This window comes from Arachis ipaensis, chromosome B10 (genome assembly GCF_059453495.1).
Source record: "Arachis ipaensis isolate K30076 ecotype BB chromosome B10, ASM5945349v1, whole genome shotgun sequence".
In the NCBI taxonomy this organism is placed as follows: domain Eukaryota; kingdom Viridiplantae; phylum Streptophyta; class Magnoliopsida; order Fabales; family Fabaceae; genus Arachis; species Arachis ipaensis.
Genome location: NC_142435.1, coordinates 29,654,466 through 29,679,009, shown reverse-complemented (window position 1 = coordinate 29,679,009; position 24,544 = coordinate 29,654,466). Strand labels below are relative to the sequence as shown.

The following is a 24,544-nucleotide window of genomic DNA, read 5'->3' as shown; positions in this document are numbered from 1 at the left end:
TATTTCTTATTAGCTTTTGTTTTTATTTTCTCTTATTACTATGAATTCTCACCCATTTGGCTATGAGTTTGATATAGTTCAGTACAGTTGCACTATGTATACAACAGCTTGTGAACTAACTAACTCTAGTTAAGCCAAAACTAACTAACTAACTAACTAAGGTAAGTTAATAGTTAGTAATCTCTAACTAACCAGCTTCACTATATTTAGCATATAGTATAATAAGGGTCTATATCAACTAACATCCCCCCCCCCTCAAACTAGGAATGTAAAGGTCTAACAACCCTAGTTTACGATAACATGAATGGAAGGGTCTTGGAGCAAGTGTTTCGGTGAGCAAATCTGCTGTTTGGTTAGCAGATGTGACAGGGAGCAGCTTCAAGATCCCTCCATTGACCTTGTCTCACACAATGTGGAAATTAGCCTCTATGTGCTTTGTCCTCTCGTGTAGAACTGGATTAGCGGCCATGTGGAGTGTGGATTGACTATTGCTATAGAGGGTGAATGGTTGTGCATGATTAATGCCAAAAGTTCTTAATAACCAAAGAAGCCATAGACTTTCACACGTCGCATTCGCCAATGTCCGGTATTCCACCTCCAAAGATGATCGAGACACGGTTTGCTGCTTGCTACTCTTCCAAGAGATTAAAGTGGTCCCGAGGAAGAAGCAGTAACTAGAAAAAAATCTCCTTGTGTCTGGACAAGTTGCCCAGTCAGGGTCCACAAACCCAGTGAGGCTGAAATTAGTGGTTAGAGGGAAGAAGAGACCCGCGGCAGAGGCCTTCTTGAGGTTGCGAAGTATCCGCAGAGCAGCTTTGTAGTGTTCAGTCATTGGGGACTCTAGGTACTGGCTGAGTTTGTCCACCACAAATGCAATATTAGGCCTTGTGTTAGTCAAGTACTGTAGTTTACCAATGAGGCGATGATAGATCTTTGAATCATCCATATAGTCTCCAGAGGTCTTTAATAAATGAGTGGAATAATCCATCGGCGTGGATACAGGATTTTGGCCTCAATCAACCCAAATTTCTCTATCAAATATGTGGTGTATTTCTTTTGGAACAAAGCAAGCCCCTTAGTGTTGTATGCAACTTCCATGCCAAGGAAATATTTGAGTTTTCCCAGGTCCTTGATGCTGAAGCGATTGTCTAAAGCCGTTTGATCCAGGTAATTTCTTGAATGTCGTTGCCTGCCAAAACCAAGTCATCAACGTAGGCTATAATGGTTGTGAAAGTAGATGGAGTTCTTCGAGTGAAGAGTGAATAGTCTCACTTGGATTGTACGTATCCAGCTTTAGAAAAAAACTGAGACAAGCTTGGTATTCCACTGGCGACTAGCTTGTTTCAGTCCATAAAGGGACTTGTTAAGCTTGCAAACTAATCCAGCAGGGGCTTCAAGACCATCAGGGACCTTCATGTATATCTCTTCTGGCAGATCCCCATGAAGAAATTATGTATTGACATCTAACAGGTGTAGATACCACCGCTTAGGGACTGCGATAGTGAGTAAAACATGCAGTGTTGTCATGCGAACTACCGGACTAAAGGTGTCAAAATAATCGAATCCCTCTTTTTGATTAAAATCTTTATCCACCAACCTAGTCTTGTACCTTTCAACAGTCTCATCAACGTTGAATTTCACCTTAAAGACCCATTTAGATCCAATTGCATTCTTTCCAGGAGGCAGTTTGGTAAGCACCCATGTCTTGTTATTTTCAAGAGCAAGAAGTTCAGCATTAATTGCATTCTTCCAACAAGGATGTTGAATTTCTTCATTGTATAATTTTGGTTCTGAAATGGTGGACACGGCTAGAGAAAAAGCTCTATAATTTGGTGAGAGTCGCCTATAAGTGATATATTTTTAAAGAGGGTACCTGGTGATTGAATGTGTGATCGATGATGGTAACATCGCACATTGATAGTTATCCAAATAGGCTGGTAGTTTTCTAATTCTGTTCACTCTTTGAATAACAGTGGGGTGAATAATTTGTGGAGGTGATGAGGGACGTGAATGCAGTGGTGGTAATGGTGAATGTTGGGATGAATGTGATTCCTGATTTTTAATTTATGTCAATATATCATTTTCTGACTTGACAGATTGTGATTGTTGTCCTGGACTAGTGAGAATTTGTGTGTGCTCAAAAATCTTATTCGAATGATTTTGATTCTCATCATATATGGGAGAAAACAAGTTTGTGCTATCTATATGCTGACTATGTGCATGTACAAGACCCTGAGGTGTAGAATCTAAATTCTTTTCAAAAGGGAACACTTTCTCATAGAATTGAACATTTCTAGATAGAAATAATTCTCTGAAATTAATATCATACAGGATAAAACCTTTAATGTGTGACTTATAGCCTAAGAATACAAACTTCCTTACCCGTTTGTCTAACTTCTTTCTATGTGTGGTGAGAGGGATAGCATAAGCCAAGCAACCAAAAACTTTCAAACTCGGTAAATCTGATTTTTCAAAAAATAATAGTTCATAAGGTGATGTGTCCTTTAAAGCGATGCTTAGTAACCTATTTACGAGAAAAGTGGCATGGCTAACAGCATAGGTCCAAAAGGATTTTGGAATTGAAGAGTGGAATAGAAATGCTCTAGCCATGCCCAATAGGTGTTGGTGCTTCCTCTCTACTGCACCATTTTGTTGTGGTATCTCGACACAGGATGTTTGATGAATAATGCCATTTTCTTTAAAGAATGAAATCAATTTAAATTTGGGTCCATTATCGGACCTGAAGCATTTGATGATTTTTTCGAAATGTGTCTCAATGTGTGTCACAAAATTCTTTACTAGGATTGGTACTTCAAACTTTAATTTGAAAAAATAAACCCAGGTGAACATGGTTTTGCCTTCAACGATTGTTAAAAAATATCGATGCTCATCAATTGAAGGGATGGCTAAAGGCCCCCAAATGTCTAGATGTACCAAATCAAAATCTTTAGAAGATTGTGTAACGCTTCTTATAAAATGCAATTTCTTTTGTTTGGAAAAACGGCAAGAATTACAAGGTTCTACATCACCTGTGCATTCTATGAAAGGAAAATCTTTCTTTATTATAATAGATCTACTTTTAGGGACATGCCCGAACCTAAGATGCCAGAATTTGGCATTATTTTTTATATTATATTTTGAAAACATGTGAGTGTGGTGTGTAGAATGTTGTGCAACTTTTACTGTGTGTGGTGATTGAAAAGGACTTTCTGGTACAATTCTAAAAGTCTTTGATGTGCAGGATGATGATGCAGATGTGGTGATAGTTTGTGAGCACAGTGTGCTAACTCTCAATGTATAAAGTCCATTTGATTCTTTAGTACACCCAATCATCTTTGAAGTACTCCTGTCCTGTATCTCACAGCACATGTCAGTCATGAAAAATGGCAATTTAATTATTTTGTAGCCTTAGATACTGATAGTAGATTAAAGATAAACGATGGTATGTATAACACTTCAGTGAGATACAGGTTATTTGAAAAAATCACTATTCTAGCTATTTTTGTCAAGGTTTGACTTCCATCAGACAATTTCACAAGAATGGGATCAATGTAGTGATAGCTAAAAAAATTCTTGAGGAAAAAGGACACATGGTCAGTGGCACCACTATCTATTATCCATGAATTTGAAAAAAAAAAAAGATTTTGTGAATAAGATGTGTGAAATATGTGAACTCATGTGCAAAGTGTTATTTTGGTTATTCCCTTATTAAAGTAATGCAATTAATGTTTCTCTTTGTTCTTGAGATATCATGAGATGAGAATTCTTACCTTATTTCTTTTAAGTTAAATCCAATTGACTATCACTGGCTTCTCCAATTTCATTGCTAGGTTCTACGATTGTGCAATTCATGGCTCTGTATGGTTGCTATCTCATGTGAGGGGGCAACCCATGCTTCTTGTAACAGGTGTCCACCAAATGTCCTGTTTTGTTACAGTAAGAGCATATTTTAGGAGGTCTTCTACCTCCTCTGCCTCTGTTTGACCTTCTTCTTTATCAAAAATTACCATTTGAAGGAGGATGATGATTTCTCACACTTTCAATCAAATCAGCTGAGCTCATGAGAATTCAAAATTCATTCACATCAGGGAAATGCAACTGTCTCTCTTGTTGTGTTAACATTGAAAAAGCTTCATTTACATCAAGCATTGGTTTTTGCAGCATGATTTGTAGCCTCACACCACTGTATTCTTCATTAAGTCCCCTAAGGAGTCTCATAACTTGCTTGTTTCTTCTATATTTTCTAAGCATGCCTTATCTGCACATACACTCAGCTCCACAATAGCATTGAGGAATCGGTTCCAGACAGTCCAATTCCACCCATAGGGCTCTCAATTTTGTGAAATACGCAATTATGCTTAGGTCACCCTACTTCACACTATACATTTCTTCTTCCAATTCAGCCATCCTAAAAACATCTCCATGGTGGTATCTGTGTTTAAGGTCATTCAACATATCACAAGCATTCTCATTCCAGATTACACTTTGGGAAATTTCACTACTGAGTGAGAGATTTATCCAAGTAACGGTGTATGTGTTACACTTCTCCCACGCCAAAAAATTTTTGTCATTCTCATCAGGTTTAGGTAATGAGCCATCAATAAATTGTAGCTTATTATTTGATTTGAGGGCTAATCGCATTGCACGAGCCCAAGAATCGTAGTTAGATGCATTTAAGGTCACATTTACAATGAAAATCCCAGGGTTCTCTCCTGGATGCTGATGCGTGAGCATCTTTCCTATCTTTTCCTAGTGAATTTGCATCTAATTTGTTGAGTTTAATAAAGAATTAATTATCTTTTAGCCAATGTGGATGCTACTTTGAGTCTTGTGCAATTTTGTTTATTTTAGGTTGCATTCGGCAGGATTTGATGGAGTTTCTGTAGCACAAGAATCAAAGGAGATGGCAGCAAAGATCGACGCGTACGCATGACTGACGTGTACGCGTGATTTGGAGCTTTCCATGGCGACGCATGCGCGTGACTGACGCGTACGCGTGATTTGAAGATTTGCACAGTAACACGCGTGCGTGACCGACGCATCCGCGTGACTCGCGAAAAAGACCATCGACGCGTACGCATGACTCGTGACATGCGCCACGTGCAGAAAATGCAGAAAAATGCTGGGGGCGATTTCTGGGCTGTTTTGACCTAGTTTCCAACCCAAAAAACACAGATTAGAAGCTGCAGAATGGACAAAACAAGTGGTCTCCACCCATCAACTGAAGACTTGCTTATTATTCTGATTTAAAATTCAAATATTAAATTAGGAAAAGATATTATTCTAGTTTTAGATATTAGATTTTAAATTATTAGGATTAGATGTAAAAGGGAGAGGAAACCTCTCTTTTGGGAGAGGTCCCGGGGAACTTCCAATTCTATACAAATTTACATTCCATATTCCACAGTTCTCTTCTCTGAACCATGAGCAACTAAACCTCCATTGTTAAGGTTAGGAGCTCTGTTTATTTGTATGGATTGATTTTATTGCTTTTTCTATTTTAATTCATGTATGGGTTTATAATTTAAGAATTATTTTTGTTCTTTATCTTATGAATTTGGGTGGAACGGAAGTATGACCCTCTTTCTATTTGAGTTCTTGTATAACTTGGAAAAGCTCTTTACTTGAACAACAGCTTGAAAACATATTCTCCTAAATTTTAATTATCTAGATTTAACGGGATACGTGACATATAATCTTTTTATTTTTGGGTAATTAGAGTTTTTGTGGCATATAAACTGGAATTTGATCATGCAGCTTCTAATTGGAATTAATTGACCAAGAAATTGATAGTTAATGAATTTTAGAGGAGACTAGAAAGGTCTAAGGAATTAGGGTCTAGTCACATACAGTTTGCCATAAATTAAATCCTACATTTTTAAAATAGTTAGTAAGAAAAGTTAATCCAGAAAAATAGATAACTCTGAAGCCTTAACTATTTCCCCATATATATTTCACAGCTCATTTACTACTTGCTTTCTGAAATTCTTAATTACTTTTTAATGCCTTTGAACTTCCAAACACTATTTTCTGTTTGCCTGACTAAGCTTATCACTCAATTATTGTTGCTTAATCCATCAATTCTCGTGGATTCGACCCTCACTCACCTGAGGTATTACTTGGTACGACCCAGTGCACTTGCCGGTTAGTTTGTGGGTTATAAATTACCACACCAGATGCATGTAATAGGGATTGTGTGGATCAAAATTCAAAGTCGAACTTACAGCGACAGCTAGTGGATTCTGGTTCATCTTGTTTTGCAGGTGTAGGTTTCCAAATCTTGAAAGTTAGTTCAGAAATTTCGTGAGACATTGAATGTCACTTGGAGAATACTCGTCCTCCACTGCTCAGAATGGATCTTTCATTCACTCTTCATTTGCCATGAATGGGCCGAATCGGGAGCTTTCAACAACAATCTGTTCTTCCTCTTGAGTCTTGAGCTTTGATCGATTCCTCTCACAGATGCGAATCTTCCACGCTCACCGTACCATATGAAAAGTGGAGCTGTGGAAGGTTCAGTGACAGAGAAGGCAAGAAGGAAGAGTAGCAAAGAAAGTGATGAAATGATTCATATTTTTTGTTGAAAGAGAATAGAAAATCACAAAAATAAAATTCGATACAGTTGCAGTATGTATACAGCAGCTTGTGAACTAACTAACTCTAATTAAGCCAAAAGCAACTAACTAATTAAGGTAAGTTAACAGTTAGTAATCTCTAACTAACCAACTTTACTATAATTAGCATATAGTATAATAAGGGTCTATATCAACTAACAATATTAGATGGTAGTGTCTGTTTGTTGATATGTTTTAGTTGTAGGTTGATGTGTTTGTTCTTTGTACTATCCCTCACTTCCTCTTGGATTTATGATGAGTGGTTTACTATAAAAAGAAATTATAAAATTTATGTTCAATTTTAAACATTGGTTATATGGACTAAGGCAGAAGGTAAAGTTAGATTTCAGTTAAAAGAATGTTTATGAAGTTTTAAAGAAATATAACGAAAGGAAATAAAGAGATGAATTTAAAAGAGTACACCATAATGTATAGTAGTGCAGTAACAACACCCGAATCTAGCTCTCTAATAAATAAATATGAAGAGTTTTACTATTTGAATAAGTATTTGATTCTCCATTTTCAATATTATTGCATCAGATCTTCTTTGGCTAAGCTTGACTTAGATGATTAAACACCTAAGATATTCTTAACTAAAGTATTCTCAAGAATAATCACTATGGAATCGAAGTACGAAGAATATAATAAAGATGTATATGAGATACACATATAAGATCTAATATTCTTATTTCAAGATTTTATACAATGTAGGAACTACTTAAATATGTTATTTACTAATTTAGTATGAGATTTTATTAAAAAATAATTTAAATTACAAACAACTAAGACAACTCTTCTAAGCTAAGAAGAATACGTAGAAAAAAAAAAGAGAACTTAAGATGAACATTTAGATAAAATATCAAGCTATATTTTATTCTTTTTAGTTCTTCTTAAAGCCTCTTCACTTGTATATATAGTGTGTAAAAATACAAAAAGGATTTATACATGGTGTACTGTACTCCTGAGATCACGGATAAAACCGAGTCATACCTCGGCATCACGGCTCTATTTCAACAGAACACTCCCCACAATCTCGGAATAAAAATAGTCACCAGAATCTCGGACGAAGCAAACTTTTCTACTCCACACCAAGATATAAAACGAGCACGGTGTCAATGATAAAACACACAATAACTCATCTCACAACACCATACTTCGGAGCAACATCCGCACTCGTACACACGCTTTTCATTTAAATTATTCCTTTACTGGCTTGGGCGTCGGAGTCCTTTTTGCAGGTACCACGCTCGGGTCTGAGTTCACGAGGATATTCTCGATCCAGCTCAAGCTACCAAGAATACCAGGATCAACAAGTAGCCGACGTATAGCTCGGAAAGAGTATCCTTGCAAGAACATTTGGCACCCACCGTAGGGCCGGAAAGTTTAACTTCACCCCGCCTCGATATTTTAATTTTTATAACCTATCCATATCTGCATTGTACCCCTTTTTCTTTGCAGAAAAGGAAGCATGACTGACCACTCGGAGACCCAGCAACCTCCTCAAACAAATGCCATTCTCATGGCCGCTAACGCCGCTCTCTTAGCAGAAAATCAGCGGATGGCCGAACTGTTAGCAGCAATGCAAAATAACGGAGATTGAAAAGTCGATAGCAAAAAGACAAACGCTAATCAACACGAAGAACATCAAGCAGAGTCCAACACAAAGACAGGGGAAACACCCCCCAAAAACTGGAAGACGGCGAACCAACCCGTTTTCCGAGGAGATAATGAATTTCAAAATGCCTAAGAACTTTACACTCCCTATGACCCTAACACCATATAAGGGGATCGGAGATCCTAAAGTTCATGTCACGAAATTCGAATCTATGATGTTTCTAAATAACGACTCCGATCCCATCCTGTGCCGATCCTTTCCCACTTTTTTAGATGGAGCTGCTTTATTATGATTTTCTAATTTGCACGCAGGATCCATAACCAGCTTTGACGAGTTCGCCAAGATGTTCATCAATCATTTCCCAGCGTCTAAAATCTATGTGAGGGATTCAGACTACCTCAGCACAATCAAACAAGGGCAACACGAAAGCCTAAAGGATTACATGATACGCTTTAAAACAGCAGCCATGGAAATCCCCGACCTTAATCCCGAAGTACAGTTGCACGCCATCAAAAGTGGCCTCCGACTTGGAAAATTCCAGGAAGCTATAGCTGTGGCGAAACCAAAAACGTTAGAGGAGTTCCGAGGCAAAGCCACTGGACAAATCAAAATAGAGGAATTGCGTGAAACATGAAGGAACTAGAGGCCACCATCACGAAAGGAAGAAGACAAGCTGAACAGGTCCCTTAACAAAGATTTCAAAAAACCTTTTAAACTAACTCCGAAATTTGATTCATATACCATGTTCAATACCAAAAGAGAAGACATCATTAAAGAGATACTGCACAATAGACTCATAAAGCCACCAATCATGGCAAGAACATACCAAGATCAGAAATACGTATACAAAAGCAAACACTGCGTATTCCACCAAAAGTTCGGTCACACCACTGATGAATGCGTAGTAGCTAAAGACCTACTGGAGAGGTTAGCAAGACAAGGACTACTGGACAAATACGTTAGCTCCAAAAGTCGGAAGGAGCCAACCGAGAACACGAACATATCGAAGTATGCCTCGGATTACAAAGAAAAAGGAACATGGCGTGGCCCGATAGAGACCCCGACCTCCAAGGGAGTCATAAACTACATATCAGGTGGTTTCGCTGGAGGAGGAATCACTAACACAGCCAGGAAAAGAAGTTATCGGACCATGATGACAATGGAAGGGTCTCATCAAAACCCACCAGTCCCGACCTCAACTACCCACATCAGTTTCAATACTGACGACTTTAAATCACAGATGCCAAATCTAGACGACCCAGTAGTGATCTCGGTGCACATGGGAGAACTAACCGTAAAGAAGGTCCTGCTCGATCCAGGAAGCAGTGCCGATGTCCTATTCTACTCCACATTCAAAAAGATGTAGCTGGGCGACAAGGCATTGCAACCATCAGGAGGAGAGTTGGCAGGGTTCTCAGGTGAAAAAGTCCCTATATCAGGTTATGTATGGTTAAAAACAACATTGGGAGAATCCCCAAACTCCAAAACACTAGATATCCAGTTCCTGGTAGTCGATTGTGTTAGTCCTTACAATATCATTTTAGGACGCCCATCCCTTAACTCTTTTGGAGCTATTGTCTCTACCATTTATCTATGTGTCAAGTTTCCTTTGCAGGATAACACAGTGGCAACGGTCCATGCCGACCATAAGGAAGCTAGACAATGCTACAACGCGAGTTTAAAGAAAATCACAAAGGAGGCCATTCCAAGAATCCATTCCGTATACAACTCGGAAAGCATTCCTACCCTGGTTGAAATGGACCCCAGGGACAATAACAGTCGCCCCTCCCCAACAGACGACCTAGAAAAGGTACAATCAGGTGAAATAAATCAATATACTAACATCGGTTCAGCTTTTTCTGCAGAAACGAAACAAAACTTGGAAGACATATTGAAGGCCAATGCCGACCTGTTCGCCTGGACCCCTTCTGACATGCCAGGGATCGACCCAAACTTCATATGCCACAAATTAGCGGTCAACCCTAATGCCCGACCTATCAGACAAAAGAAACGTAACCTAGGCACAGAAAGAAGAATTGCAGCAGCATTAGAAACACAGAAATTACTTGATGCAGGTTTCATCCGAGAAATTCGCTTTTCCTCATGGCTAGCAAACGTGGTTATGGTTAGAAAAAGCTCGTAAAAATGGTGGATGTGTGTAGACTTCACAGATCTAAACAAGGCTTGCCCAAAGGACTCCTACCCACTACCGAACACTGACAGACTAGTAGACGACACCTCTGGATACCGAGTACTAAGTTTCATGGATGCCTACTTTGGATACAACCAGATACAAATGCCCTCAGATGATGAAGATAAGACAGTGTTTGTAACCGACCAAGGTAATTTTTGCTATAAGGTAATGCCTTTTGGACTAAAAAATGCAGGAGCGACTTATCAAAGACTGATGGACAAAATATTTAAAAATCAAATCAGACGGAATATCGAAATATACATCGATGATATGGTCGTCAAATCCAGCTCAGAAAAACAACACCAAGCCGACCTTCAGGAGATTTTCCAACAACTCCGAGCTTATAATATGAGACTAAACCCAGAAAAGTGCGCATTTGGCGTACAGAAAGGCAAATTCCTCGGGTTTTTGTTGAAAAACCGAGGTATAGAAGCAAACCCTGACAAATGTCAAGCAGCCCTAAACATGCAGTCACCAAAGACGATCAAAGAGGTGCAACGACTTAGGTTGCCTAGCAGGCCTATCCAGATTCTTGCTACCCGCAGCAACTAGATCCTATCATTTCTTCAAAACCATGAAGAAGTCGGATAAATTTTTTTGGATAGAAGATTGCAAAAAAGCATTTTCCGAATTCAAACATATCTTGGGGTCACCTCCTATACTCAAAAAGACGGAGCAAGGTAAACCACTCTTTCTATTCCTTTCAATTTCCACTAACACTATCAATTCTGTGCTTGTAACAAAAATAGGAAAAGAACAACATCTGGTGTATTTTGTAAGAAAAGTCTTACAAAATGCCGAGACAAGGTATCTGATGATAGAAAAGTTGGCATTCGGTCTGGTTATCACTGCTCAGCGATTAAGGCACTACTTTCAAACACACCCAATTATAGTTCGGATAGGTCATCCTCTACGACAAATATTATCGAAGCCAGACTTAGCAGGACGATTGACGAAATGGGCAATAGAGCTCTCTGAATTCGACATATCATATCAATCGCGAGGATCACCCAAAGCACAAGCATTGGCCGACTTCATTTCGGAATGCACAGATAAGGAGGCATACATCAAAACATGGGAATTATACGTGGATGGAGCATCAAACGAAAATGGATGCGGAGCAGGAATTCTCCTGAAGGACAATAATGGATTCCAAGCCAAACAGTCAATCAAATTTCTTTTCGAAATAACCAATAATCAGGATGAGTACGAAGCTTTACTGGCAGGCCTAAGATTAGCCAAAGAAATAGGGATCTCCAGCCTAAAAGTACACTGTGACTCCTTCCTCGTGGTACAACAGGCATACGGTCAATTCCAGGTACGAGATTCACTCGTAGAAAAATATTTGAACTCGGTTAAAACCTTAATGAACTCTTTTTAAAGTTTCAAAATACTGCATATACCTAGAGAACAAAACTTCAAGGCCGACATTTTATCGAAATTAGCTACATATAGGATAGCCGATCAAACAGACGTACTGCATCACCTTACACTAACGGAATCCAGTTTAGATGTAAAATCTGTTTTAAGCGTGTCACAGGAAGAAGATTGGCGAAGCGCATTCATCCACTACTTAAAAAGTGGAGAAATACCAGAAGGCGAAAACCCAAGGACATTCAGATACAAAGCAAACCAGTACACCTTGTTAGGAGCCGACCTATACAAGCGAGGTATTTCCCGACCTCTTCTGAAATGCCTCGACCGAGCAGAAGCAGAAACCGCCATGGACGAGCTACATGATAGAATCTGCAGAAACCACACCGGAAGTAGGAGTCTAGCTACAAGAATACTCCGAGCAGGATATTTCTGGCCGACATTGAGAAAATATTGCAGAGAGAAGGTACAAAACTGCGATGCATGCCAAAGATATGCCCCGCTCATCCACAACCCAGCCGAGCTATTACATACCTCTGACCTCAGCTGGCCGTTCCATAAGTGGGTGATGGACATACTCGAACCATTCCCAATCTCAACAGGACAGGTAAAATTTCTTCTAGTAGCTGTCGATTATTTCACAAAATGGATAGAAGCACAGCCTCTTGCGAAAATTACAGCCGAAAAGGTACAAAATTTCATTTGGAAATCAATTATATGTAGATTCGGTTTACCTAGGAAAATCGTATCTGATAATGGCAGGAAGTTTACGGATAAAAAGATCGCATCATATCTAACCGACTTACATATTAAGCACCGTTTTTCCTCCGTCGAACACCCACAAACCAATGGGCTCGCAGAGGCAGCTAAGAAAGTTATCTTGCAGGCTTTAAAAAAGAAATTAATAGATGCTAAGGGACGATGGGCCGAGCTCATATCTGAAATATTGTGGAGTTATAACACAACACCCCACACAACAACAAATGAAAGCCCGTTTTGACTAGTAGATGGTGCAGACTGCATGATACCTATAGAGATCAGCCAAGGGTCCACTCGGGCCGAATACTTTGATGAGAAGGACAACACAGAAGCTAGATCAACAGAGCTCGATCTGATAAGCGAAGAACGATTTCTTACCGAACTAAGGCAGCGGACCATGCAAACGACAATATGAAAGTAGTACAACAAAAAAGTGAAACCAAGAACATTACAAGAGGGGACATGGTCCTATGACAAATGGAAGAGGTCCGAAAACCACCAGGACACGAGAAACTAGCTGCAAACTGGGAGGGCCCTTTCCGCATCTCCAAGGTCATCGGAAAAGGAGCATACTCCCTCGAAACATTAGAAGGAACACCCCTTTCCAACACTTGGAACATTTCATCTTTAAAAATTTATTACAGTTGAGATCTTATGTAAATATGAAATGACCAGATACTCTTTTTCCTGATCATGAGGTTTTATCCCTAAGGAAGGTTTTACTCGGACAGGTTTTAACGAGGCCGACCACTTCATACCTTCCTTAAACGACTGATTCATATATCAATGAATTTCACATTATGCTCAACTACCTTTATTTCAAATAATACTAAATGCATATCAATCAAATCGGCAAGTCAACGTCGGAAATTGCGACCATCTAATAAATCGAACCGACCACATAAGTCGGAAATGCCAATTCAGAATATCATCAAACAAATATAAAACCCATACAAAACTATTACCAAATTCAATATCTATTATCCAACTAGCACACAAAGGCTACAATTAACATCCATACACATAAGAGCTTTTTATAAAGTATTATAAGAGGTCAAAATCGACACCAAAACGGTCGGGCAACACAAGTCCAAAATACTCCGATGAAATCGGAAAGCTACAAAACTAAAAATACAAATGTCTTTCAAGAAGGAGGAGGAATGCTCTCAGCCTGCTCCTCGCCAACCTCATCATCAGCAAGCTCACCATTAACAACAATTTTTTCCACATTGAGTTTTCGCACATCAAAGTTCGAGAAAAACAATGAGACTTGGTTGACGGCACGATCAAACCCAGCTATGAACATGTCTATCTTTTCCTCCTTAAGCTCGTTAAGATGAGCAGTCATTTCACCTTTGGTTTTATCATTTTCTTTAACTTCAGCTTGCAGCAATCTAATTTGTTCCTGGAGGCGACTAACTTCATCTTCCTTCTCCTTCATCTTTGTGGTCACGCCAACAACAAACTCTTTCCTTTCCTTCAACAAACGCTCAAGAGATGACACCTCAACCGCTACCTATTGCTCCGAACCCAACAACTCAGTAGCACTACCAACACACAACATTCGAGAAGCAACAATCTGCAGAGACAACAACATAATCGATCAAAACACTCTACAGGGACGAAAAAACAAAAAAAAAAAGAAGAAAATCCAACCTGAATAAATTTTTCCATCCCCTCGACTCCAGTCCGATGTGTGAGACCTATATCTCTAGAATATTGAGATACATGATCTGCAAGCTCAGAAATCAGAAATTGGTCACTAAACAAAGAATGTGAGTTCGCCCCAGGAATAAAACCATGCAATCTTTGTTGCCTTTCAAAAACAGACTTCACAGCAGCACTTTGGTCACCTTCCGATATCACTTCCAAAGACTTTTCTAACTCAGATTTTTCTCTTTTTTGGAGAAGGAGGAGGCTGAGCAGCAAAAAAAGTGGTATCCCCATCTGTCTCTTTCACAACCCCAGAAGTACTACCACCTTTCTCACCTTTCTTTTTCAAATACGCCTGAAACTTAGCAACATTCAAATTCGGAACCCTACTACCTACCACAACAAAAAGTAGAAAGTGAACAAATACGCAATCAGACAAAATCAAAACACATAAAAAACAAAATTACCTATATACAATTCCAACCTTTCCATGTCATTTTCCTCTTCATATTTCAATAAATCAGGAATAGACAAACATTCCCCAGCAGCAAAGTTTTCAATTAAAAACTAACGAATAGTCCTCTTCCTCACTTCTCTCACTTGCTTCGAGGATTTACAACGGTTCCGAACACCAATACAAAGGGAATTTCTCTATCTCATATCATCATCTAAATAGAAAGGATATTCAGATTCCAAAGAGCAAACCTTCACAAACATCGATTTAAAGTTTTTAAAAGAAGATTTATACAACAAGAAGAGAAAGCGACCAGGGAAGCTACTTAGAAACACCCAAAGCCCTTTACGAACCCTTTTCGATTGAAACAAAGAAAAGAAAACATTCAGAGAAGGAGGAGACTTCAGAAAACACATCAGAACTTCAAATGCACGCAAAAATGCCCAGGAATTTGGATGCAACTGCGACAGAGCACAGTTCAGCTGAGTCAAAACCTTACATTCAAAATATGAAAAAGGAAACCTCACATGCAACTCAGACAAACAAGGAACATACATATAAAAATAACCCTAGTTCCTTCTCCTCTCACAAACCCTCTCCTCACTAGAACAGGGAAGAAACTCAATACGAATGCCAGAACCCCCCTTAACAAACTTTGGGGCTTCTAAAACACGAAGCGACTCATGATCACAATATGACGACGCACGAGTCTTCACATCAACATGAACCCAATGATAAGGGTTTTCTTTATTTACTTCGACAACTTTCACCTTTTCTTTCTCTTTTTCTTTAGCCATTTTTTCAAATAATAAACAAAAGGGAAGAAATGAAAGGAACACTGAGAAGACGACAAGACAGTTAGAAGAGGAGAAGACTAACCTCTGGAAGACATGTCTTCTCACACTTATCAAATTTTTGTAAACTGAAGTCGTATCTCGTGTTTTCCAAAACGGCACAAGTTTAATTACAACCCACTATTTTAGTGGGAAGTTGAAACAACAACAATTACCCGCCCAATGCAAAACGGTCCGGCTCCATCACACCTAAAGCGCAAATTTATTGCAGCCCAATTTACAAAGCAAAAATTTTTTTCAAAAAGAATTTTTACTTTTATTTTTATATTTTCTGAAATCCATTTACTTTTGAGCCCAAGCTTAAAATGCGCGTTGAGCTTGGGGGCTTTAGTATTCTACCTCAAAATGCCGAGGAATAACTCTAAGAAAAAACTCAACTTGCTGAAATTACATCAAGTCAAGTTTGGGGGCTGTGTACTGTACCCCTGAGATCTCGGATAAAACCGAGTCATACCTCGGCATAACGGCTCTATCTCAACAGAACACTCCCCACAATCTCGGAATGAAAACAGTCACCAGAATCTCGGACGAAGCAAACTGTTCTACCCCACACTAAGCTATAAAACGAGCACGGTGTTAATGATAAAACACACAATAACTCATCTCACAACACCATACTTCGGAGCAACATCCGCACTTGTACACACGCTTTTCATTTAAATTATTCCTTTACTAACTTGGGCGTCGGAGTCTTTTTTGCAGGTACCACGCTCGAGTCCGAGTTCACGAGGATATTCCCGATCCGGCTCAAGCTACCAAGCATACCAGGATCAACAAGTAGCCGACGTATAGCTCGGAAAGAGTATCCTTGCAAGAACACATGGTATGATGCTTTGTAGCATAAATAAAAAACTATTGATACTTATTGTAATAAAGTGAGAAAAACTTTTTCTTTTTTTTTATAATCAGTTTGTCATGTTCAACACCCTCATATTTTGAGGTCAAAAGGTATTTATTATTTTGAATGATTTTCTAAAATCTTAAAAGGATAATTTTTTGTTTAGTGAATTCTATGTTGCCTATAATTTATATTAATGTTTAATTTTTATCTAACTTATTTTTTATGATAAAATTTGAATATTCAATAATTATTTATTTTTATACTTTTAAATTTAAATATTAATTTTTAATCTTCTTTAATAAGTTAGACAAAGACTTTTAGACACTATATCAATTATTTTTTTGTTTTTGTTAGTAAGAACTAATTCTTTGTAGCTTCTAAGATAGATCGGTAACTCAATTACTTTTTGAGGTGTTTTCGTACTAAATGTATAGGTTTTATATGAGTAATGCTACGGTGAATAGTATTTTGAGAAAAGGACAAATAGGTTCCTAACCTTTTATCCTACAAAAATTTTCGTCCCTGACCATTGAAAAATACTTTTAAATCCCTGACATCCTTAAAAGTTGGACAGATCAGTCCCTCCCTCCAAATGCCTCCGTCAGACCCAACGAAAAAGTCTAACGTGACTCCCGTTCTGCTTACCTGCCATTACAGCTGCCCACGCGGCACATTAGTGGAATGGAGCTTTTGAAAAATGGACAAAAAAGTCCCTGTCTCTCCTAAGAGCATATCCGCCACCACTGCCTCCTCCCTCCCAACTCCACCAACTCTTGCTCTCAATACCTTTCCCGACGACAAAGCTTGGAAGAGAGGCGCATGCACCAGCACCAACTCAGAGAATCACTCAGCAGAATCCACCAGAGCTTAAGGCCCCTTCAACAATACCTCATATTTCACCGAAGCATGAAAATACATTGACTATGGTACATGTTTCACAACCTTGCATCATCCAATGTATTCCAAGGCAATATTGCCTATCATTTTAGCCAATGGTGCTGGGCACTTTGTTACAATGTCAAACCTGGAAGGGTTTTAAGCATGTCCAAAGAGTGAAATGCTTAACCAAGCGAGTTCCTTTAGATTCAATCTTGAAGAGAAGAACCCTTGCCAATAGTAAGGTTTCAAGTCAAAAAATGCATCAAAGAAACGCCTGGATCCATTCAAGTCAAGCTTCAACTAAGTCTCCATCCAAACGAGTAGAATTGCCTGTTGAGCTCACTCTCAATTGGCCACATGCTATTCCAAATCTTAGCATAGAGCTGTTTCCCCCTGATCATTCTGGTTGAGCCAAGGCACTCTGCTATGGTTATGGCTACACATGGTGCAACGGCTATTGTTCGAGCCACCATGTACCCTGGCGAAGGGTGTACTATCCCAGAAGTGCCGCCAATGGCCATTACATTTTGAGGGATCCTAGGAAGAAGTCCCCCATTGGAATCAAACACTTATAATCCTCCAATATCTTTTTCACTCTGATTCCTAAGTGCCTTAGCCTTGCAACCATCCTTTTCTTCACCTCCATGTAAGACAAAATCGGACAGCAAACAAGGGAAGTTTCCTCAAGAAATATCATATTGGAACTGAAAGGCATTGCATACAAAAAAGTAGAAAATTTGGAATTATTAGCTCTCAAGTAAGGCTCATTCCCCATACCTTTTCCTTGTGAAATTTAACCCCATTGGAGACACACCCTCCAAGCAATTCTCAAGATCAATACTTTCAAACTCATCCACCGACACACCGTAGTTGTTAGGCCACATGGAGAGAGGGTCAGGATCAACACAACAAACCTTAATTCCATAGCGGGAAACTTGCTCTACTAGGCGAGTGCCTGTAGGGCCAGATCCAATGATGATCACGTCGAAACAAGATCGATCAGAAGGATGGCACCATGGGAGATCAAAATCCAAGGGTTCAGGTTGATGGGCAGGCTTCAAGTTGAGGAAATTTCCAAACTTGTTGGTGTTGTTGTAGGCCCTGACTCTGAACCTTCTTGAAGTCGAAGAACATGATGAACTTGATGTGTAATGAGTTTTTGGGAGAGGGAATGAAGAAAGTGTGGCTTTGGTAGGTGGTGGTGGGGTAAACGACGTCGCATTGAGAGACAGGGACTTCTTTGTCCATTTTTCAAAAGTTTCATTTCACTAACGTGCCACGTGGACAGCTGTAATGCCAGGTAAGCAGAACGGAAGCTACGTCAGACTTTTCTGTTGAGTCTGACGGAGACATTTGGACGGAGGGACTAATCCGCCCAATTTTTAAGAACGTCAAGGACTTAAAAGTATTTTTCAATGATCAGTAACAAAAATATCCACGGAGTAAAATGTTAGGGACCTATTTAATTTTTTTTCTAGTATTTTTTAATGAATTTTTTTTTACAACAGAAAAAAATATTAAAAATAAAGCGTATCACATGTAATGCACATTCCTAAATTATTTAGTTGCTATCTTTACTACTCTTCACCCAATTCACTTTTCACGAAGAAATTTTCAAATGAATTAATGATATTTATAAATTATATTTATTTTTATTAATTATCAAAGTTATAAGATATGGAACTAACACAAAATTCCTTTGAAGAGAGATCACCAGAGATTGAAAAGTGTGGACGGAGAGAAACTTTTTATACTTTGAGATAATATTTTTGGTTAAAAAATTAAAACAAAAAACCAGTGAGTTTTATGACATGTAAATTGAATTAGATATCAACAACAAAATCTCAATTTGATTTGCACTCAAAACATCGAATTAGATATTTGCATTTTTTGGCTCAAATCCCATTTTACAGATTAAATGGGATCAGATATTACTAGACCACGAAAACAAAAAATATATATATAATTTTTAACTTTTCTTTTTAAATAAAGTCAATATTTCTTTTTTTTTCACTCTTTTTATATTTGTTTACTTCCAGAATATTATTAAACAATATGTTTTAAATAATAGAAAATAAAATAACTAAACATATAATGAATAATAATAGAATTAAAACAACAAATCTAATTATCTAACATTCCAACAACGACAAACAAGTAATAATACAAATTTATTTTAATATACCAACATTCAAAGAATGCAACAAAAATTGAAAACTAAACCAAATAAAAAAACACTTAAACACTATTAACATAATAAAATTACACCAGTGTACAACCAAACATAAAATAACAACTTATATTTTTATTTATTTATAATTTTTCATTATTTAATTGCATATGCAGATTGCGGATTGAATACGCAAATACTTCTCTAAACATCATATATCTGATCCAATTTCTTTTTTAGATTGAATAGGATCCAATTCTATAGGCTTGTGGATTAGATCATATTTATGAAATTCTGATCAAATATTAATAAATACTACATGTGAAACCAAAATGAGAACTGAGATTAGTATTTCTATTGGTTAAAAAACAAAAAAACCCTTAATTCTGTTGTGACTAGGAAAGGATAAGAATGGATGTCCATTTAATGGGCAACCCATTTTCTACGTTAAAGAGAACAAGTTCTTAGGATGAAAGAAATAAATGTAGTTTGAAAAGTAAACTTCTCTTTGCCTATAAAAGCATGATCTGAGGCAAGAGAATATACACAATAATAATAAAATCAAATACTCTCTTTATGTTACAATCAAATACTCTTCTCTTTATATTACTACTACAGTTCTTTCTCTTCTTTTATTTTATAAGTATTTTAAATTCTATTTTCTATTACTCTTTACATATAATATTAATAGCAATATTAATCATCTTTATTATATTGAGATTGTAACAATAAACAAATGCGATTCTCTCTCTCTTTATTTTTAATACTTCTTTCTATCTTTGTATATATATACACATTACAACATATTATATTATTATATATATATAAATTATTATTGGGCTAATTATTTTAATACTAGAGTCTTCTATTTATACATCTCTATTATATATATCTTTTATTTCACAACACGTTATCAGCACGAGACTCTGATCAAATTTTTAGGAAGACTCAGGTAACAAATTTTCATTATGTCGAAGCTCTCTCATCTTGAATTCAATGCTCTTGATATATCTGGAAATAATTATTTATCATGGATATTAGATGCTGAAATCCATCTTGATTCAATGGATCTTGGAGATACCATTAAGGCTGAAAATAATGCATCCCAGAAGGATAAAGCTAAAGCCATGATTTTTCTCCGTCGTCATCTTGACGAAGGATTGAAAAATGAATATCTTACATTAAAAGATCCTGCAGATCTTTGGAAAGACCTTGAAGAAAGGTATAATCATCAGAAAACGGTGATACTTCCTCAGGCCCGATATGAATGGACGCATTTGCGTTTACAAGATTTTAAATCTATAAATGAATATAATTCTGCAATGTTTCGGATCACCTCACGAATGAAATTGTGTGGGGAAAAAATAACTGATCATGATATGTTGGAGAAAACTTTCTCAACCTTCCATGCCTCGAATGTGCTCCTGCAGCAGCAGTATCGAGAGAAAGGGTTTAAAAAATATTCTGAGTTAATTTCTTGCCTTCTTGTTGCTGAACGCAACAATGAGTTGTTATTAAAAAATCATGAAGTGCGCCCAGCTGGCGCCGCCCCATTTCCTGAAGTAAATGCGGCAAATCATTACCCCAGAAGAGGTAAATGGCAAGCTTTTAATAACAAAAAAAATTATGGAAGAAAAAAGAATTATGTTCAAAAGAGAGGATCTCACCAGAAGTGGGACAAAGAAAAGAATATCGGGCAGAATAAATCAACCGAGGAGAAGTGTTTCCGCTGTGGTGGAAAGGGCCATTGGTCACGTACTTGTCGTACCCCAAGGCACCTAGTCGATCTTTACCAGGCATCTTTGAAAAAGAACGACAAAGGAAAGGAAACAAATTTTGTTTCAAATGATGCTGAGAACTCCACCACTCATTATGATGTATCTGATTTCTTTGAGGACCCTGAAGGAAATATTGGCCATTTGATCAATGATGGAATAGTTTAATATGTGAAATTGTGAAGTATCTATGTAAATAAATAATGTAAAAAAAAAATTTATTGTTAAAGTTTTATTTTCTATGTATTTAAGTTTCAAATGTGATGTACATAAATAATGAAATATTGATATTTATGAATTTTGAAATTATTAATTGTGTCAAATTTTAAAATAAAATTTTGGTATATGACATTATTTTATGTACAGTGTTTCTTAGAAAATAATTCTGATCAAGTATTCAATTTAACTGTGCATACTACTCATTTTATTATTATTTGTTTTTGAAGAGAATGACAAGGATATGTAATGAAGATGTATGCCTTGCGGATAGTGCAAGTTCGCACACTATTCTCAAAAGTGATATATATTTTACCCATCTTGTGCCAAAAGAGGAATATGTTAACACTATTATTGGCTCAGGCAATGTGATAGAAGGCTCCGGAAGAGCTATAATTTTGTTTCCTGGAGGAACAAAATTTATAATAAATAATGCACTATTATCTACCAAGTCTCTGAGAAACTTGTTGAGTTTCAAAGATATTCGCCGAAATGGATATCATGTTGAGACGATGAATGAGAAAAATCATGAGTATTTATGTATAACAACTCATGATTCAAATAAGAAAGTTATATTAGAAAAATTACCCTCACTTTCATCTGGGTTGTATTATACCAAGATTAGTGCAATTGAATCACATGCCACTGTAAACCAGAAGTTTACTAGCTCAAATGAGTTCATAACTTGGCACGACCGATTGGGTCATCCGAGAACAACCATGATGAGGAGAATCATTGAAAACTCTCATGGACATTCACTAAAGAACCAGAAGATTCTTAAAACTAGTGAATTTTGTTGTGCTGCATGTTCTCAAGGGAAGTTAATTTTAAGGCCATCACCAGTAAAGATTGGATTTGAGTCTCCTGAATTCCTAGAAAGGATTCAAGGTGATATATGTGGACCTATTCATCCACCATGTGGATCTTTTAGATATTTTATGGTCCTAATAGACGCATCTTCGAGATGGTCACATGTGTGCTTATTATCTTCTCGCAACCTGGCGTTTGCGAGATTACTGGCTCAAATTGTTCAATTAAAAGCACAATTTCCAGAAAACCCAATTAAAGCAATTCGTCTTGATAATGCTGGTGAATTTACTTCCCAAGCTTTTGATGCTTATTGTATGGCTAATGGAATAAGTGTTGAACATCCAGTAGCTTATGTTCACACACAAAATGGGTTAGCAGAATCACTTATTAAGCGTCTCCAATTAATTGCTAGACCCTTGCTTATGAGAACAAATCTCCCAACCTCGGTTTGGGGGCATGCAGTTTTACATGCTGTAGCACTTATTCGTTTGAGGCCAACGAGGTACCATCAGTTCTCTCCTATGCAATTAGCTTTTGGCCAGCAGCCAAATGTTTCCCATTTAAGAATATTTGGGTGTGCGATATATGTTCTCATTGCGCCACCTAATCGCACCAAAATGGGACCCCAAAGAAAATTGGGGATATATGTTGAATATGACTCTCCCTCTATAGTGAGGTATCTTGAGATACAAACTGGTGATGTGTTTAAAGCCCGGTTTGCGGATTGTCATTTTGATGAATCAAAATTTCCAACATTAGGGGGAGAGAATAAGTTTCCTGAAAAGGAACTTAATTGGAATGCATCATCATTGATGCATTTAGATCCTCGATCAGGGCAATGTGAACTGGAAGTTCAAAAGATTATACATTTGCAAAGAATAGCAAATGAATTGCCTGATGCATTTTCCGATACAAAGAGGATAACCAAGTCGTATATACCAGCGGAAAATGCCCCAATTCGAATTGATGTCCCAGTAGGACAAGTAGCCACTGAAGTAAATTCACGCCAGAAGCGTGGCAGGGCGGAAAATGCCCCAATTCGAATTGATGTCCCAGTTGGACAAACTGCCACTGAAGCAAATACACGCCAGAAGCGTGGCAGGCCTGTCGGTTCCAAAGATAAAAATCCTCGAAAGAGAAAAGAGGTAAATACGATTCCTGTTGAAAAAGACATAGTAAAGACACCTGCAGTTGTCCAAAATTCTGATATAACGCCAGAAGACGTTCAGGTACCTGAAAATTGTGAAAATGACGAGATCTCGATAAATTATGTCTTTACAGGAGAGAAATTGGACCGAAATAAGACAATTGTCAATGAAATATTTGCATATAATGTGGCATTAGATATCATGCATGAAAGTAAGGATCTTGAGCCAAGATCAGTCGAAGAATGTCGACAAAGAAATGATTGGCCAAAATGGGAAGCAGCCATGAAGGCTGAATTAGACTCACTTGCAAAACGTGAAGTCTTTGGACCTATAGTCCGTACACCAGAAGATGTAGAACCTGTTGGATACAAATGGGTATTTGTGAGAAAACGAAATGAGAAAAATGAAGTTGTGCGCTACAAAGCCCGACTTGTGGCATAAGGTTTTTCACAAAGGCCCGGTATAGATTATGAAGAAACGTATTCCCCCGTAGTGGATGCAATAACATTGCGTTATTTGGTCAGCCTATCTGCATATCATAAACTGCATATGCATTTAATGGATGTGGTAACAGCCTATTTATACGGCTCATTAGATCGTGATATCTATATGAAAGTCCCTGAAGGACTAAAGATATCTAAACCATCCAATGAATATTCGCAAGGGTTATACTCAGTCAAATTGCAAAGATCTTTATATGGTCTAAAGCAATCTGGACGAATGTGGTATAATCGTCTTACTGAGTATCTGGCCAAAAACGGATTCAAGAATGATGATATCTGCCCGTGTGTTTTCATAAAGAAATCTGCATCCGGATTCATTATAATTGCTGTGTACGTTGATGATTTAAATATCATTGGGACTCCTGAAGAGATTCCAACAATTATAAAAACTCTAAAAGAAGAGTTTGAGATGAAAGATCTTGGAAAGACTAAGTTTTGTCTCGGCCTGCAGATCGAGCATATAAAAAGTGGGATCTTTATTCATCAAACAACATACACAGAAAAGATCTTGAAAAGATTTTACATGGATAAGTCACATCCATTAAGTACCCCAATGATTGTAAGATCTTTAGATGTGAAAAAGGATCAATTCCGTCCTAAAGAAGAAAATGAAGATATCCTTGGTCCTGAAGTACCATATCTTAGTGCCATTGGAGCGCTAATGTATCTTGCTAATAATACGCGA

The 24,544-nt window shown here is 37.6% G+C and overlaps 3 pseudogenes; 1 reads left to right on the top strand and 2 right to left on the bottom strand.

The window, feature by feature from the left end:
- Positions 1 to 403: 403 nt before the first annotated feature.
- Positions 404 to 946, bottom strand: LOC107620452 (secreted RxLR effector protein 161 pseudogene; annotated as a pseudogene).
- An 8,094-nt stretch (positions 947 to 9,040) lies between these two features.
- Positions 9,041 to 10,372, top strand: LOC148579545 (uncharacterized; annotated as a pseudogene).
- A 6,934-nt stretch (positions 10,373 to 17,306) lies between these two features.
- Positions 17,307 to 18,012, bottom strand: LOC107620454 (capsanthin/capsorubin synthase, chromoplastic-like; annotated as a pseudogene).
- Positions 18,013 to 24,544: the final 6,532 nt, after the last annotated feature.